The sequence below is a fragment of the Leptodactylus fuscus genome, chromosome 1 (assembly GCF_031893055.1).
Source record: "Leptodactylus fuscus isolate aLepFus1 chromosome 1, aLepFus1.hap2, whole genome shotgun sequence".
NCBI classification, from domain to species: domain Eukaryota; kingdom Metazoa; phylum Chordata; class Amphibia; order Anura; family Leptodactylidae; genus Leptodactylus; species Leptodactylus fuscus.
In genome coordinates this window covers 12,038,722-12,055,964 of record NC_134265.1, presented here as the reverse complement: position 1 = coordinate 12,055,964, position 17,243 = coordinate 12,038,722, and the positions used below count along the sequence as shown (strand labels likewise).

General features: G+C 42.7%; 1 protein-coding gene and 1 pseudogene across 1 annotated transcript in view; one reads left to right on the top strand and one right to left on the bottom strand.

Annotated features, from left to right (window-relative positions):
* The window catches only part of LOC142189633 (uncharacterized), a 637,493-nt pseudogene that overhangs the window by 218,245 nt on the left and 402,005 nt on the right, over nt 1–17,243 (top strand).
* LOC142190250 (uncharacterized) overlaps nt 1–17,243 on the bottom strand; it is a 185,421-nt gene that overhangs the window by 114,852 nt on the left and 53,326 nt on the right. The window lies entirely within an intron of this gene.

The following is a 17,243-nucleotide window of genomic DNA, read 5'->3' as shown; positions in this document are numbered from 1 at the left end:
TTCTGAACGTAAAACACGTTCAGAATAAGCGGCGTCTAAAGCAGCTCCATTCATTTCTATGGGAGCGGGGATACGAGCGCTCCCCATAGAAATGAATGGGCTGCTTCTTTCACTCCGTGCAGTCCCATTGAAGTGAATGGGGAGTGCCGGCGTATACGGCAAGCTCTGCTCATGCCGGAGTGTACACGCCGGCACTCCCCATTCACTTCAATGGGACTGCACGGAGTGAAAGAAGCAGCCCATTCATTTCTATGGGGAGCGCTCGTATCCCCGCTCCCATAGAAATGAATGGAGCTGCTTTAGACGCCGCTTATTCTGAACGTGTTTTACGTTCAGAATAAGCTAGCGTTTACTCAGTGTGAATTCACCCTAACTTTGTTTTATTGACAATTAGTACAAGAGTAGAATGGCTTAGTCCAAATGCCATACTTGGAGTTGGGAAGGAATTTTTTTTCCTGTGATGGGGCAATTGGCCTCAGCCTCAGGGTTTTTTGTTTGTTTGTTTTTTGCCTTCCTTTGCATCACCTTGGTCTGCTAGGTTTATAAGTTGGACTTGATGCACTTTTGTCTTTATCCATCATGTTACAACTTAGTGATTCTAGTTCTATGGTGATTTCACTCATAGTGGGTAACCTTTTCAGAAAAAGAAAAACTAATCTTATTATAGGACATGTACACTACACTTAGGCACTACATGACACTTATTTTTGATCATGGAAGAATCTAGTCCTGTTTTATTTTTCTATCCTTGTAGTGAATAAGAATACAACAGGGGGACCTATAACCTCTGAACACATCATCATAGGTGGCTCATCTGATTTAGATATCGACTTGGTTCACTATGACTAGTGAATTGCATTATGGCCATTTGCACGCATAACGTCTAAACTCCCCAAGACAGACCTGACCTGAAACTGAGTACTTATATTCTGTCTATATGCCACTTGAGCTTGTTCGTTTAAATGCCTTCTATTGCTGTATTTTACTTAATATTTATTAAAGTCGCAGTTTTCACGGACAACGGATACCATTATGTTCTTGACTTTTCACTATCCTATGAATCTACCGTAAAACTCACAACTATTTATCCGCTATGTATATTTCACAATCATATACTGTATATACCCTCATGTCAAAATTTGTTACCCATCATTAATAAATGTTTGCTTTTTAGTTTGTGTTTAAGTCTGTTTTTATCTTTTTTTTAAGTTACAATATTGCCACAGAACCTTGGGTCCATCGGTGATCGTTGGAGGCTGCTATTTTATCGGCCCATTTGTCCATTGATCTAGCTCTCCAAAGGGCCAGAACAGCAGACACAGTGACACGTGGAGACAAGACATGTTTTTAAGGTCCTGGAAAGTATACATAATGGAGATCTATTATTCCAGCTTTCGGGTGTATAAGGCATAAAAAGTCTCATATTATACCCCCTTCCTTTCTCTCAATCTCCTCCTCCTCCTCCTGATGCCAACACCTCTGGAATGCAATGGGACAGCAGGGGAAGTATGCCTGGGGGCATCTAACACACCCAAGTCCCAGGATTACCCCACTATCACAGCCTATCAACGAGACACTCCAAACTCAATATGGAAAGTGGAAAAATACTTGGAAACCTTCTTTCCTCTACATTAGTATGGACAGAAACACAAATTTTAAGCTAAAGAAACATTAGCATGCACCCTTTTAAATTACATTGCCCATGACAACTACAGATGGCATAGGCAATGGGAAATCCAACAGCCCCCATCTTTAACTGTCATTGTGTATGTGTGTGTGATGTGGTGAGACCTCCAAAAAATTACTTTTCTGGCTCTTCACGTGAGCCCTTCCAAATTAAGTTAGAGGCCCTTAAGCTGAGCCATACAAAAATTAACTGGGGCCACACGGTGGCTCAGTGGTTAGCACTGCAGCCTTGCAGCTCTGGAGTCCTGGTGTTCAAATCCCGCCAAGGGCATAAAACCATCTGCAAGGAGTTTGTATGTTCTCCCCGTGTTTGCATGGATTTCCATCCCATATTCCAAAAAAGACATACTGTTAGGAAAAAATGTACATTGTGAGCTCTATGTGGGGCTCACAATCTACATTTAAAAAAAAAAATAAAAAAAAATAAACTTTTCTGGCCCTTGGGGTGAGCCCTCCCAAACTTAGCTTCAGGCCGTTTTTGAGTTGAGCCTAGTACCAGCAGAGTATTAAGCCCTTGAAGCCAGTTGAGCCTTGTACCAGTAGAATTTTAGGCCCTTTGGGTGAGTTGAGCCTTTTACCAGCAGAGTATTAGTTATTGGCCCTTTGGGTGAATTGATCCTTGCACCAGCAGTGTTTTTGGCCCTTGAGGTCAGTTGAGCCTTGCACCAGCAGAGTTTTACTTTTTGGCCCTTTGGGTAAGTTGAGCCTTTAACCAGCAGTGTTTTTGGCCCTTTGGGTGAATTGAGCCTTGTACCAGCAGAGTTTTAGGCCCTTAAAGTGAGTTGAGCCTTGAAGTAGCAGAGTTTTAGGCCCTTGAGGTGAATTGAGCCTTGTAGCATCAGAGTTTTAGTTTTTGGCCCTTTGGGTGAATTGAGCCTTTTACCAGCAATGTTTTTGGCTGTTGGGGTGAGTTGAGCCTTTTACCAGCAGTGTTTTTGGCCCTTTGGGTGAATTGAGCCTTGTGGCAGCAGAATTTTAGTTTTTGGCCCTTTGGGTGAACTGAGCCTTGTAGAAGCAGAGTTTCTGTTGTTGGCCCTTTGGGTGAATTAAGCCTTTTACCAGCAGTGTTTTTGGCCCTTGAGGTGAGTTGAGCCTTTTACCAGCAGTGTTTTTGGCCTTTCGGGTGAGTTGAGCCTTGTACCAGCAGTGTTTTTGGCCCTTGGCATGAGTTTAGCCTTTAACCAGCAGAGTTTTTGGCCCTTTTGGGTGAGTTGAGCCTTGTACCAGCAATGTTTTTGGCCCTTGGGGTGAGTTGAGCCTTTAACCAGCAAAGTTTTTGGCCCTTTTGCGTGAGTTGAGCCTTGCACCAGAAGTGTTTTAGGCCCTTTGGGTGAATTGAGCCTTTAATCACCAGAGTTTTAGTTTTTGGCCCTTGGGGTGAGCCCTAAAAAAATATTTTTCAGGCCCTTGAGGTGAGCCCTAAAACATTATTTATAAGGCCTTTGGGTGAGCCTTAATGGGGTTATTTTAATTATTTTTTAACGATGATGGTGGTGATGTTGGAGGAGGAGGACGAGGAACTTGTGAGCTGGCACAGAAACACAGAACTGTGTCTCATTATTAGCACTGAGGACGGGACATGCTGGTTGCAGGTCCACAGCCACTACATCGCCAGGAGAGGCAGACTGTTGTGTTACTACATGCCTGGAGGTAGTGGCTGACTGGCTGGTGCAAATGCCGCTGGAAGCAATATCTGCTATCCACTGTAACATCGGTTCCTGGTGCTCAGGCCTCGTCAGTGGGGTACCCTGTTCCGTGATTGAGGTTGTGGCACTGCTGGCTGCCCCTCTCCAGTAGCCATTGGATCCGCAGTAGCTCGACTGTGGCCTGGATCCCCAGCTGGATTTCCATGTCCCCGTCCCTTCGTGATACCCTGACGCATTTTCAGATGTGTACAGGTGATAACAGTGTGAAGTTTTATTCTCACCCCTATAGGACAGGTATATAGTGTATACCACTTGTAATGAATTTGAGCCCTAAAAAGGGCTTTTGTGATATTTTGACAGGTTGAGTGTATATACGTTTGAGTATATACACTCTTCTTGCAGTGTAGCTCTGAAAAGAGCTTTTTGTTTTCAGCTTTCCTGCCTAGCAAGCTAATCTCTCTCTGACCCTCAGCAGACGTCTCTCCCTATCTCATCAAACCTCATCTGACACAAATATGGCTGACATTATTCTTATAAATCCGAGGTCACCTGATTTCCCCAGCCAATGACTTTTTCCTATGTTTTTTCGATGCCTACGTTTTCCTGCTTCCTGTCCCACCTCCCCTGCACAGTTATTGGTGCAAAAAAAGAGCCAGGGAAGGTGGAAGGGGATACAAATTTTTACTGTGTTTACTGCGTGGTATTCGATCGAAATCGAATGTGTCGAATACTGTAATATTCGATCGAATACCTACTCGATCGAAAGGTATTCGCTCATCTCTAGTTTTTAGGAATCTATATAAAATAATAGTAGGTAAGTATAAAAAAAATGGTCTGCCACGCTCCGAGTCTACAAAATTTCTTTCTTTATTTACTTCATGTTAAAAAATAGATTTAACTCGACAGACATCAGTGGTAGTAAGAAAAAACAAACATAGTGCAAATAAAAATCGCTAATGCGTTTCGGGGTGAGAGACCCCCTTAATCATAGCATAGCAGCATAAGCTGGCTCAACACCATGAGATGAACACAAGCATATGAAAAAGAGTGCCAATTGGCCGACCCCAATTAGACGTAAAGGTAAGTAAGCCAGAAAGTCTCCAACTTTTAAGAAAATATATAGATCTAACTTCATAAAATAAATTTCTTAATAGAGTGAACATTGTCTATACAGCTTATACTTCTATTCTCCGCGTATAGATAGCATTAATATATAAACGAAAGGTCGGTTCTGACATTCATTCCATGTGGGACTCTACTATTAAATTTCAGAATGTACCACGCCTCCCTTTTCAATAAAGAGGCTCTCGGGTCACCACCTCTAGCTGACGTTTTTTACTTGTTGTTACCTAGTTGAAAAATGATGATGAATTGGTTTTCAAAACAATAAATAAATAAACACCAAAAATGATCCCTTTATGGGAGCAGAATGCTGCACCAACATTGTGTTCATATTGGAAAAAACAACTGAATGGCATTGGTAACTACAGAATTTGAAGAAAAATTTGTGGCACATTGTCATTGACAAGTGAAGAACTGACTTGTGCTCAGCTTTTAGTTGCTGTAAATAATTAAAGGACTAGGAGAAGTCAGAGAGTCATGCAATCACACAGGACTAGAGATGAGCGAGTACTGTTCGGATCAGCCGATCCGAACAGCACGCACGCATTGAAATGAATGGAAGCACCTGGTACTTCCGCTTTGACGCCGGCCGGCCGCTTAACCCCTCGCGTGCCGGCTACGTCCATTCATTTCAATGCGTGCGTGCTGTTCGGATCGGCTGATCCGAACAGTACTCGCTCATCTCTACACAGGACACATCAGTGCTAGAATTCAGTAACAATAGGATAGGTTCATAGATAATCTGATTTTGTCTGACACTTGTGCAATAGAGCGGTTTGCTGCTGTTATGGGTTTTGCATGCAGTACCGATTAAAGTAGTGAGTAACAGTTGACATGCCAGCTAAAAAAATAAATAAATCAGGACTATCTTACAAAATTCAGTTTTGTGCCTGGTTTGCTGCATGCCGTAATCATTCATCATATGCTGCAGCTGAAACTGAGGCACCAACTTGTGCTAAAGTGCCACTCGATGTGCTCTTCACTTTATAATCATGAAATGAGATCCTTTTGCTCTAGGCAGGCCTCCTGCATGTTGGGGCTTTATTTTGGGTGGAACTATAGCAACTGCCACCACCCTCTTCCTGCGTTACCTTGGCCTAGTTGCCAGCTCTTATCATCAGATTCCGTATCTACCTTACTTTTTTGCAACTCATCATGGCAATGAGATTCCTATATGATCTCACAGTTCCTAACAGATTTCCCCCTAGTGCCCCTACCACTATGACTACCAATCGCACACCCCCTGCCACTACTGCCTCCACCAAGACTCATGTCTTCTTTCAAAAACATCTTTATTCTTTATGAATTACCGTATATACTCGAGTATAAGCCGAATTTTTCAGCACAGTTTTTGTGCTGAAAAAGCCCCCCTCGGCTTATACTCAAGTCAAGCAAAAAATATATATATTTTTTTTTTTGGGAGGGGGGGGGGGTGTCTATGACCAGCCGCAATATCAATGTATAGAATCTCCCACAAAATAGTGGGAAAAAATAAAAAAGCTTTAAAAAAATATAATAAAAAAATAAAGTAAATAAAAGTTGTGAATCCCTCCTTTCCCTAGAATACATATAAAAGTAGAAAATGACTGTGAAACACATACACATTAGGTATCCCTGTGTCTGACAGCGCCCGGTCTATTGACTATAGGGGATCTGCAGTGCTCCTGTTCTGTTAGAAAGGGGTTAATAGGAGCACTGCAGATACCCTATAGTCAGCCAGGCTGAATTCCAAGTGGGGGAAAAAAGAACAACTCAGTCCTCAAGCTCAGGGATGGGGCAGACAGACAACCAAAACACCCCCTCCCCTTTCCCAGCACCCAGTAACTACTGCACCCAAAAACTCCGACCATTTTAATTTTTGAAATTTTCCAGTAGCTGCTGCATTCCCCCCCCCCCCCCTCGGTTTATACTCGAGTCGATAAGTTTTCCCAGTTTTTTGTGGTAAAATTAAGGGCCTCGGCTTATATTCGGGTCGGCTTATACTCGAGTATATACGGTAGGTAACAAACCAAGCCGATGTCTGACTTGGGTGGAGAGGGCCTGCTCCTTCATCTCCCATATCTCTCCCCCCACAGGGAAAAGCTCTCCCTCCTCTCAGATTGAAACCGTGTTCTGTTCATACTACTCCACTCTGCAGAATCTCCACACGGAGCAAGCCTGACAGAATTGGATGCCTGCGCTTCAACCATTGATGAGTATTTGACAGGCTTCGGGCTCTAACATATCCCAGAGGAGCATTAGAGCTTCAGAGTGCCATTCCAAAATGTATAAGGCTATAGAACCAGATGGTTTGTCATTTGTTTACTATAAGACCTTCATTCCCATTCTCGAGTTCCATCTATTCCAATCTCTTTATTCGGGATGCCCCGTGAAAACATATCTTCGTGATCTTGAAGGAGGAGGGTTAGGATATGCTGCGATGCTCAAAGTATAGACCCATCTCTCTCTTGAACATGGATCTAAAATTCTTTGTTAAAATATTGTTAATCGGATTACCCGTGTGTTGCAGTCTGTCATTCGCCAACACCAAATGGGCTCCGTGTTTATGAGCGAGGTCAGGTACAACACTACCGAGCCCTGAAAGCCCTGCTTGAGGTGTCACTTTGACTTTCATCCTCATCCGATGTGGAGAAGGCATTAGACAGAGTGGATTGGTCATTTCTCTTTTGGAACCTTTGCTGATGTGATCTGGGGCCTAAAATGCTTAGCCTATCACTAGCCTATATTCCCCCATTCAGTTGCGGTCAGTGTCAATGGGATTCTCTCCCCTCCTTTTGGTGTGGTCAATGTAACACGCCATTATCACTCCTTAAATTCATTTTGACCTTGGAGTCTTTGTTCTGTCAGATCCATGCCAATCCGGATGTTTCCGGCCAAGAATAGAAGGTGTCTGCTTACGTGGACAACTTGATGCTCTTCATCTCTAACCCCCTAATAAATCTCCCAAAATGTCTCTCATGTACGGTCTGTCGTATGTTCCTTCATAAATCTGTCTCACTTTCTCACTCACTAAAAGTTTGGCTCATTTTTCTGACGCACCAAAAATTCTGTCTCCATAGTCTGTCCGTGTGCCATCATTCTGCCTCAATTGAATCTTCAACAACACACCATTTTAAATTTGGCCTACTTTTCCCCCCAAAATCTGACTTTTCTGTCTCATAAATGTCAAGAAAAATGGCGGATTTCTATTGAGAAATATACCTCAATGTCTGCTGCAGTCATCTTTAATACATACATGTCACACATAGACAACTCTCCTACATACACGTCACACACAGACAGCCCTGCTATATACACGTCACACACAGAAAGCCCTGCTATATACACGTCACACACAGAAAGCCCTGCTATATACACGTCACACACAGATAGTTCAGCTACATACATGTCACACACAAACAGCTCCGCTGCATACACGTCACACACAGGCGGCTCTGCTACATACACGTCACACACAGACAGCCCTGCTATATACATGTCACACATAGATGGCTCTACTACATACACGTCACACACAGACAGCCCTGCTATATACACGTCACACACAGATAGTTCAGCTACATACACATCACACACAGACAGCTCCACTACATACACATCACACACAGACAGCCCTGCTATATACACGTCACACACAGATAGTTCAGCTACATACACGTCACACACAGACGGCTATGCTACATACACGTCACACACAGACGGCTCTGCTACATACACGTCACACATACATAGCTCCACTACATACACACAGCTCTACTACATACTTGCTGATCGAACCTATAACTTCAACTCCTGGTCACATGACTATGACATCTTCACAGGTCCTTTACCTTGAGCATCTGAAGCAATAACAACAGGACCTGATCATGTGACTCATTGACTCCTCCCACACATGTGACATCATCACAGGTCCTGTCACCACAGTTACTGTACAGGAGGAGGTATATATTCGGTGGTCGTTCACAGTCCTGGCAGGATTCTAGTTGTCTCAGGACTCGGCTGCTTTAAGGGCTGTTCCTTCCAAGGCTGAGATGACAATATTTTTGTCTTTTGCCATCTGAGGTTGTTCTGGGCTGTTTCCATCCCTCCCATAGAGGTAAATAGTTGTCGGGGCCTTCACCCTACGGTATAAATCACATGATGGCTTTATTCTACAAGTCGCTACAGTTACACTGATACCACATTTATATAGGGTTTCGGCTTTATTACTTACGCTAGATTCACACCTGTCTTCAGGTTTCCGTCGGGACTCCCCAAACGGAGACCTAATCCACTTTAAAAAGCAGTTACCCATGGACCCCTTAGGCTAGAATGAGGTGGTCTGAATTTCCACCCGAAAAGAGCAAAAAATGCACTTTTTTCTCCACATTTTTCAAGCGATATAGGAAACGACGCCTATGCCCAGCGGAGAGCAGACGCAGGTGTGAACCCAGCCCTACTTATTAGTTACTATATTACTATATATTACTATATTATTTACTGTAATATTTTTCTGCATAGAGCGTTGCAAAGGTTTTGGTTTGTTTGGGTTAACTTGTCTTTTCAACGGTCGCCTTTTGAGCTGCAACGTTTTGATTCTTCTTTTTGCCTACTTTTACATTGTTTACCTCGCAGAATAAATAACGAGATTTTTTTATAGCTCATAGCAGATTTGGAGGCAATAATTATGTGTTACATGTTAGAATATTGTATGAGAGAAATTTTTTGTTCAATTCTTTTTTTTCCATAAGATTATTTAAAGAGTTTTCTAATGTGGCAGATGAAAGTGTTCCTCCACTTACACCCAGCTGTTCACTAGTAAGTAATTCAAGTTCATATATGAAACTGTAATAGATCTTATTAAAGAAATCTGTTTCCTTCCCCACTTTTCAGACAGTTACTTCTTGGCATATTGAGTCCCACACCAAAAGGAAATGCACAGACACAAATGTGTGCCAAACATGCCCCGGGTGGTAGTGGGCAGGGAAGGAAGAACAACTGAGGGCAAATCCTCTTCAATGGATAACCACTGTTTATCAGATCCCCAGTAATGCCAATCAAAAAGGTGCAGCAGAGCCGCCGATTTATAACATAGATAGGGGTTAGGAAGTCCCATTTGATGGACTAACCATTACTTGTTGTAAATGAAGTTGCAGGGAAAGTCAGTGTCATCTTTACAAGTGTCAGCTCAGTATCTTTGGACTCTTCCTCACTTTTGGAGGGTTTCTTCCCACTCCTCAGCATACACCACTCCATATACATGTCCTGTACCAACCTAGGCTTTGTCTCCCCGGTGTAGGGCGCTCGTTCTACATTACAGGTTAGTGGAGGAGAAGAGTCTGATACTGAGGCGGAATGTGCCATGTATCTTCACATACTAGAGCCTGAACCGGAAGCCCCCCTTATACTTCCTATTAATCCTGTTGTTCCGTGTAGTGATTACATTGTCTCATCTTCTCTCCATTCAGGTTCCTACAATATAGAATCCTCTCAGTATCTTCTATATAAGAGAATATTCCTGATTGATCCATCAAGGATGGAAAGAGACAGGAACAAGATGGCGGAAAGTCTATTAAATCTCACCCTAGAGATCATCTACCGAATTACTGGAGAGGTGAGAGATTCTGATGATGTCATCATTACATCATTCTTATCTATAGTAATAACAGATGATATGACTGGAGAGGTGATGGACTCTGGACATGTATGTAGTGAGATTTATTAATGTGTCTCCCCATAACCAGGATTACACAGTAGTGAAAAAGACCTCTAGTGGGCGCTGTCAGACTAGTGTGTTTGAAGGATGGGGAGTAACCCGGAGTCTAATCCCGAGGCCTCTACCTCACCCCCTGATACAGGAGGCGATCAATGAACAGAAGATCCTAGAACTCACCCACAAGATGCTGGAGCTGCTGACTGGAGAGGTGACACTGCTGGGAAAGCTGGGACATTATACAGTAACTGGAGGGGTCGGGGTGATGACTGTATCATTGTGTTGTCAGGTTCCTATAAGGTGTCAGGACGTCACTGTCTATTTCTCCATGGAGGAGTGGGAATATTTAGAAGGACACAAGGATCTGTACAAGGAGGTGATGATGGAGGACCACCAGCCCCTCTCATCAGCAGGTAATAGACATGACTATATACACATGGACTTCCATTATTTGTATGTACAGAATGAATTCAGTCCCTGTCTGTGTAAAGATCTGAACAATGTTATGGCGGTAACAATAAAGGAAGAGCCCTATGTGAGTGGTGATGAGGAGTGTGAGGAGGACATTCCTACAGGGAACCGCCCAGGTGAGGAGTCACCACTATATAAAGCACAGAAGGGTCACTGATTCTCCTCATTTACCAGCTGCTACAATTTTGTGTTTTCTTTCTGATTTTATTTCCCATTCAGTTTACCGTATTTTTCGGACCATAAGACGCACTAAGGTTTTAGAGGAGGAAAATAGGGAAAAAAAAATTTTAAGGAAAAAAAATTGGTGAAATATTTAATAACCTAATAATATAATATTTCACCAATGTAAATAGAACCGGGGGCTTTCGGACACAGGGATACCAAATGTGTATGTGTTTCACAGTAATGTTTTTGTTTTATATGTATTGTAGGGCTATGGGGGTGATTTGAACATATCTATCTAATCTATCTACCTATCTATCTAATCTATCCTATCTATCTATCTCCTATCTATCTATCTATCTGTCTGTCTGTCTATCTATCTATTCTATCTAATCTCATCCATGGATGGAAAGAGACACCCTGCAGTGAAGCTATGTAAGAAGAGAAAAAGGGGCGGGCCAGACGGGTGAAGGAGGTGTGGTTTTCTAAGCAAACTTGAAAACACACCTCTTTCACCCGTCTGGCTCGTCCCTCCTTCACTGCCTCTCAGATGTCGCTTCTGCAATGATGCCACACAGGCAGGGAAATAGGGGCGGGCCAGACGGGTGAAGGAGGCGTGGTTTCAAGCTTGCCGAGAAAACCACGCCTCCTCCTCCCGTTTGGCCCGCCCCTCCTTCCCTGTCTGTGTGGCTTCATTGCCGGAGCCAGATCTGAGAGGCAGTGAAGGAGGGACGAGCCAGACGGGTGAAAGAGGCGTGGTTTTCTCGTCAAGCTTGAAACCACGCTTCCTTCACCTGTCTGGCCCGCCCTTACTTCCCTGCCTCTCAGATCTCGCTCCTGCAAACACGCGACACAGACAGGGAAGGAGGGGCAGAGCAGGCAGGCACCGTGCTGCTCTTCTTTTCATTCGGACAGACGGGACACAGACGCTGCACACGCTGCATTCGGACTATTAGACGCACACACATTTTCCTCCCATATTGGGAGGAAAAAAAGTGCGTCTTATAGTCCGAAAAATACGGTAATTCTACGTAATACATGAGTATAAATGTCACGGTATAGGTGATAACACGTTGTACATTGACACTATACTCCTCAACATTGAGATTACAACAGAAGGAGGTGCTGTAAAATTCTGCTTATTGAGGAGGTCTCAGGTGTTGCTAAGATCTGCGCATGATCAAATATTCCAGCCTGTAGTTCAAATCTGTGGCATGTGGGAGGGACATAAAACCAGATAGAAAACAAAGTTTTTTAGTTACATGAAACCTCAAAATCGAGGCACCTTGGCTGGTATAATGTACAGTCTTTGGTCTCCTCTAGCCTATCTTTCAGGTGCACTAATAGCTCTGTGTTACACTGATTTGGTGGTGGATCCATTGGTGCGGCCATTTCTCTAACGTGGTCCCAGAGTCATTTTTCAACAGGACAACACTAGGTCACATGTTGCTGGTGCTCCTGTGAGTGGCCTGCATAACCTAAATGTACTACCATGACTTGTAGAGTCTCCAGACTTGTCTCCCATTGAGCACATCTGGGACGTCATATAGGAAGCGGCCAGCAGACAATCTCAATTATTTATGTCCCCAAGTGCATTCAACTTGGCAGAAAACTTCTCAGAAACCATCACTAACCTCATGCCAAGGAGTACAAGTGCAGGGATTCCTGCGGGGGGCGCTCTTACTCTATGCTGAATATATCCAGAAGCATTTTATCATTTCCACATGAGTAATGTCTATAAATTCGGGGATTTCCAGAATTCCAAAATCTTTCCATTTTGGTGCTGCAGGAAAAGAATTTGCCAAAATTTGTGACTAAAGATACATTAGCTACTATAGGAATGACATGAAGTTATCGAGCAGACCACAGGACATGAGGAATCTTGGAGGATGGCTGGTTAGGAATGCTGCGCACCAGGGACTAGGAGGAAGAGTCTTTGTTACTAGATCATCACAATAAGGCCGTAACGGGTGGAGGTATTATTTGGTGTTATATAGTCACTATGAGGTGGTAATATTTGGCCAAAGTGTGGTGATATTATTTGGTAAAAGAATGGTGGATTTTATCCAGTTCACTGCACGCTGCTATTATATGCTCTGTTGTGGCGGTATTATTTGGTAACCCTATGGTGCCATTGTCCAGTCTTTTTTTGGGGCTACCCTATGGACATGATGTGCTGGTATTATTTGACTCTTTCATCATAGCAGAACAGGGAGACATCAACTCAAAATATGATCTGGGGGATGTTGTGACATCTAGTTGCAAAAAAAATCAAACATTGCTCGATATTTTCTGTGACTAGAAGCGCATGGTGAGAGAAATTGGCCATAGGGTTGAGCGATCGGGATGGGAACAGATCGGATTCCGATCGGTGATTGAGCAAATTTCATGATCGCGATTGGAATTCCAATCCCAATCTTTTTAGGCGAGATCCAGGTCTCACATTAGTTCCCACAATGCTTGGCTACTGGCCAATCATTGTGGGAAAAGCTAACATGATGCCTGAAACGCAGGCACCTTGTTAGCTATGAGCAATTCAGGAACAAGCTGCGTTTTATTAACAGGATTATCACATTTATTCATGATTTATTTCAGGGCTGGATTGTAATTGCTACGGGGGGAGGGCGCGCTGCTAAATGCCGGGTTAATAAATAAGAGGAGGGGGCGGCGGTGCACACCAATATCACTGATGGCAGACGTGGCGTTCAGCTGCTCCTCGGAGACATCGCTGGGCACCAATCAATAACCCAGCATTCAGCGCTTCTCCTAGAGGTCCCGGAGCAGGATGTAAGCTGCATGCGGCACAGGGGCAGGGGATCAGTTTTCAGCCCGGGGGGCGATCACAAAGGACAGGGGGCAGGAACATACCAGGTAGGGTTGAGCGATCGGGAAAGATTGGATCCCGATCGGTGATCGAGCAAATTTCACGATCGAATCATCTGGAAAATGATTGAAAATTGGATTTTAAAAACGATCCTGAAATCTCAAGATCGGCTCAACCCCAGTTAGCCACCGCTGCTGTTTAGACAATATGTGATGTCTATCTTTGTGTCATTTATGTTGGACTGTTTGTTAGGCTATGGCCCCACATAGCGAGCCGCTGCAAAAAACTGTAGGAGAGGGGTGACCGATGATAATTTGCAGTCTGAAAGGAATTTGTTTTGTATAGAAAGATTATAAAATATTAATATAATTTTCAAAATGATATGTTGTCAAAAATAGTAAAATCACTTTTCTTCTTGTCAGGTGATTATACCAAGAGCTCAGAGGGACATCTGATATCTACAGATTATAAAGCAGAGGATCATTGTATCAAACAAGATACATATGAAGAACATGCCATTACCTTAGATATACCCTCAGCCCTTCACAGCAAAGATCTATCATCTGATCCTATTATACACGTCCAATCTTTTGATTTATTGCAGTCTGATAAAAGGCACCAAAGTAGTGTTGTTCATCAGAGTGTTCTCACAGGAGAGAAGCCATATTCATGTTCAGAATGTGGCAAATGTTTTACCCAAAAACCAGCTCTTGTCACTCATCAGAGAATTCACACAGGGGAGAAGCCTTTTTTATGTCCTGAATGTGGGAAATGTTTTACTCAGAAATCACATCTAGTTGAACATCTAAGAGCTCATACTGGGGAGAAGCCATATTCATGCTCAGAATGTGACAAATGTTTTATAGATAAGTCAGCTCTGGTTAAACATCAGAGAATTCACACAGGAGAGAAACCATTTTCATGCTCAGAATGTGGGAAATGCTTTAATCTGAAATCAAGTCTTGTTGTTCATCAGAAACTTCACACAGGGGATAAGCCATATTTATGCACAGTATGTGGAAAGTGTTTTATAAAAAATGTATCCCTTATTTCACATCAAAGAGTTCACACAGGAGAGAATCCATATTCATGTTCAGAATGTGGGAAATATTTCACTCAAAAATCATATCTTGTTGAACATCAGAGAATTCACACAGGAGAGAAGCCATATTCATGTTCAGAATGTGGGAAATGTTTTACTCAGAATTCAAGTCTTATTTACCATCAAAAAACGCACTCTGGAAAAAAGCCCTTTTCATGCCCAGAATGTGGAAAGTGTTTTATAAAAAATTCAGCCCTAGTTTCACATCAGAGAACGCACACAGGGGAGAAGCCATATTCATGCCCCGAATGTGGGAAATCCTTTACCTTTAGATCAGATCTTCTGACACATCAGAGAATTCACACAGGGGAGAAGCCATTTTTGTGTGAAGTATGTGAAAAGTGTTTTGTAAAAAAGTCAGCTCTAATTTCACATCAGAGAACGCACACAGGAGAGAAGCCATACTCATGCCCAAAATGTGGGAAATCCTTTACTTTTAGTTCAGATCTAGTCAGACATCAGAGAATTCACACAGGATAGAAGAAATTAAAAATTTATTTCAACCAAAAGTCATCTCCAAGGGAGCATCAAAGAGCTGTATTGTGAAAAATGTTTTTACCCAAATATCTTAAAACATAACGGATCTGCACCTGTCTCTAGAAAGATTTCTCCTCAGCCTCCATGCCTTGGCTCGTACCTTATCACAATATTGCTGAGAAGACTGTTCTCGATGGACGGACTTACGAAAACAGCATATCCCTCTAAGCTCTGCTCTTTCTGTAACTCCCATAGAAGTGAATGGGAGTTATGGCAACAGCATATGGCATTTAGAGAAATGCCATAGCTCAGATGGCTAGGGTGTTTTTGTGATCGCGACCATCAAGGACAGTCTTTTCAGTCATGTTGTGGTCACGTAAGAGGCTGTGGGAGATTCTATGTTACACTGTATTGTTTAAAGTAATATCTGCATTAAAAGTATTACTGGTTTTACTTCATTTTTCCTTGTATCCTTATTTAGTTAGTTATTTTGGTTTCCTTTATAGCGCGAACATATTTTACAGTGCTCTACAGGTAGTTGTTGATTTTTCCTGGTTTTTGTTTTCTTTGTAAACAGTCCTGAGAACCTACAATATTTTTTTTTTTTATTTGATAAGCAATACAAAAATATTATCAAAAACATTTTTATCTAAAAATATAAAAAAATCTGACCCAGTGCCACTTTACTCCTGGTGCAGGAGGAAGGAGAAAATACATTAGAAATACAAAGTAACCTATTAAAAATCTCTACGACGCAATCCAGGATTTCCATTTCTTAATACATTTCCGATAGCCGCCATTTGTTTAATAATAAGTGTGATGTGCAAATGAGGAAACAACCGTCTGTACTTCCTTAGCAAACTGAGCTCCTTTATCCTAGGCCGGAAATTGCTAGAGATCTTCTACCACATTGCTATTATGTCTTCAATCTGCTTCTCAGCCACTACACATCAGATACATCACACAGGAGTGGAAAAAATTTTATGTTCATAATTTGATAAATATTTTATAGATTAATCAGCTCTTGTTAGATATCAAAGAACTCAAACAGGAGAGAAGCCATATTCATTCCCAGAATGTGACAAATGTTTTTCTCAGAAATCACATCTTGCTGAACATCAAATAATTCCTACAGGGGAGAAGCCAATTGTATGTCCAATATGTGAAATCGTTTTATTAAAGGGATTCTACCATTAAAAAACTATTCGTCTCCTACCTTTAGATGGGATCTCTGCCGTGCCGTTCCTTAGTAATACCGTTGGTATGTAAATTAGTTCTCTGGCAGCGATGGGGGCGGGCTCCAGCGCTGAAAATGTGAGGGCGTCCCCACGGCTGCCAGAGAACAGGATCCTGCGCCGCCTCTATCTTCTGCTGGATCCTCCCCTTCTTTCTTCAGCAGAGTCACCTCTGTCAGCTCTTACACTAGTAGAGCTGACTGTGCATGCGTGGCCATAGTTCTGAGGCCGCAATTGCGAGCATGCGCAGTCGGCTATTCCGACGTGATACCTAGAAAAAAAAGTTTTTTAATGGTAGAATCCCTTTAAGCAAACACATGATGTCAGAAAATGGCGCCAGAAAATTTACATCCGGAGTTTTCGTCTCCGAATCCACATGAAAAATGTGCAGAGAAAGGTCCTGCAAGCAGGACTTTTCTCTCTGCATTTTTCCACATTTTTCGGGCTGAATTTTTTTTTATGATTACTTTTAGAATTGAGGAGGCCATTACAATCTACTTAAAAATATGTTTTTGTCACAATGCAACCTCCCTCAAACCCCAGACTCAGGTCCAAAAATTCAGTATTCCCCCTACGCCCAACAGCAGAACAAGATGGGGTATTCCTGCCCCTGTGTGCTGTTAGGACTGGTGGAAATTTTAATTAACTAACAAACTTCTTCCCCTATAAGAGGCCGCGAGACCTCCTCTCCCCCATGTTTATCTTACCTGCCTGCGGTCTTCTGTACTCCTCTCTCCCCTCCTGATAATACTCGTCCATGGACGAGCACTGTGAGCAGAGGGAGGGGGCATTTCTCCCCGCTCACACTGTACAGCACGATAAGCGC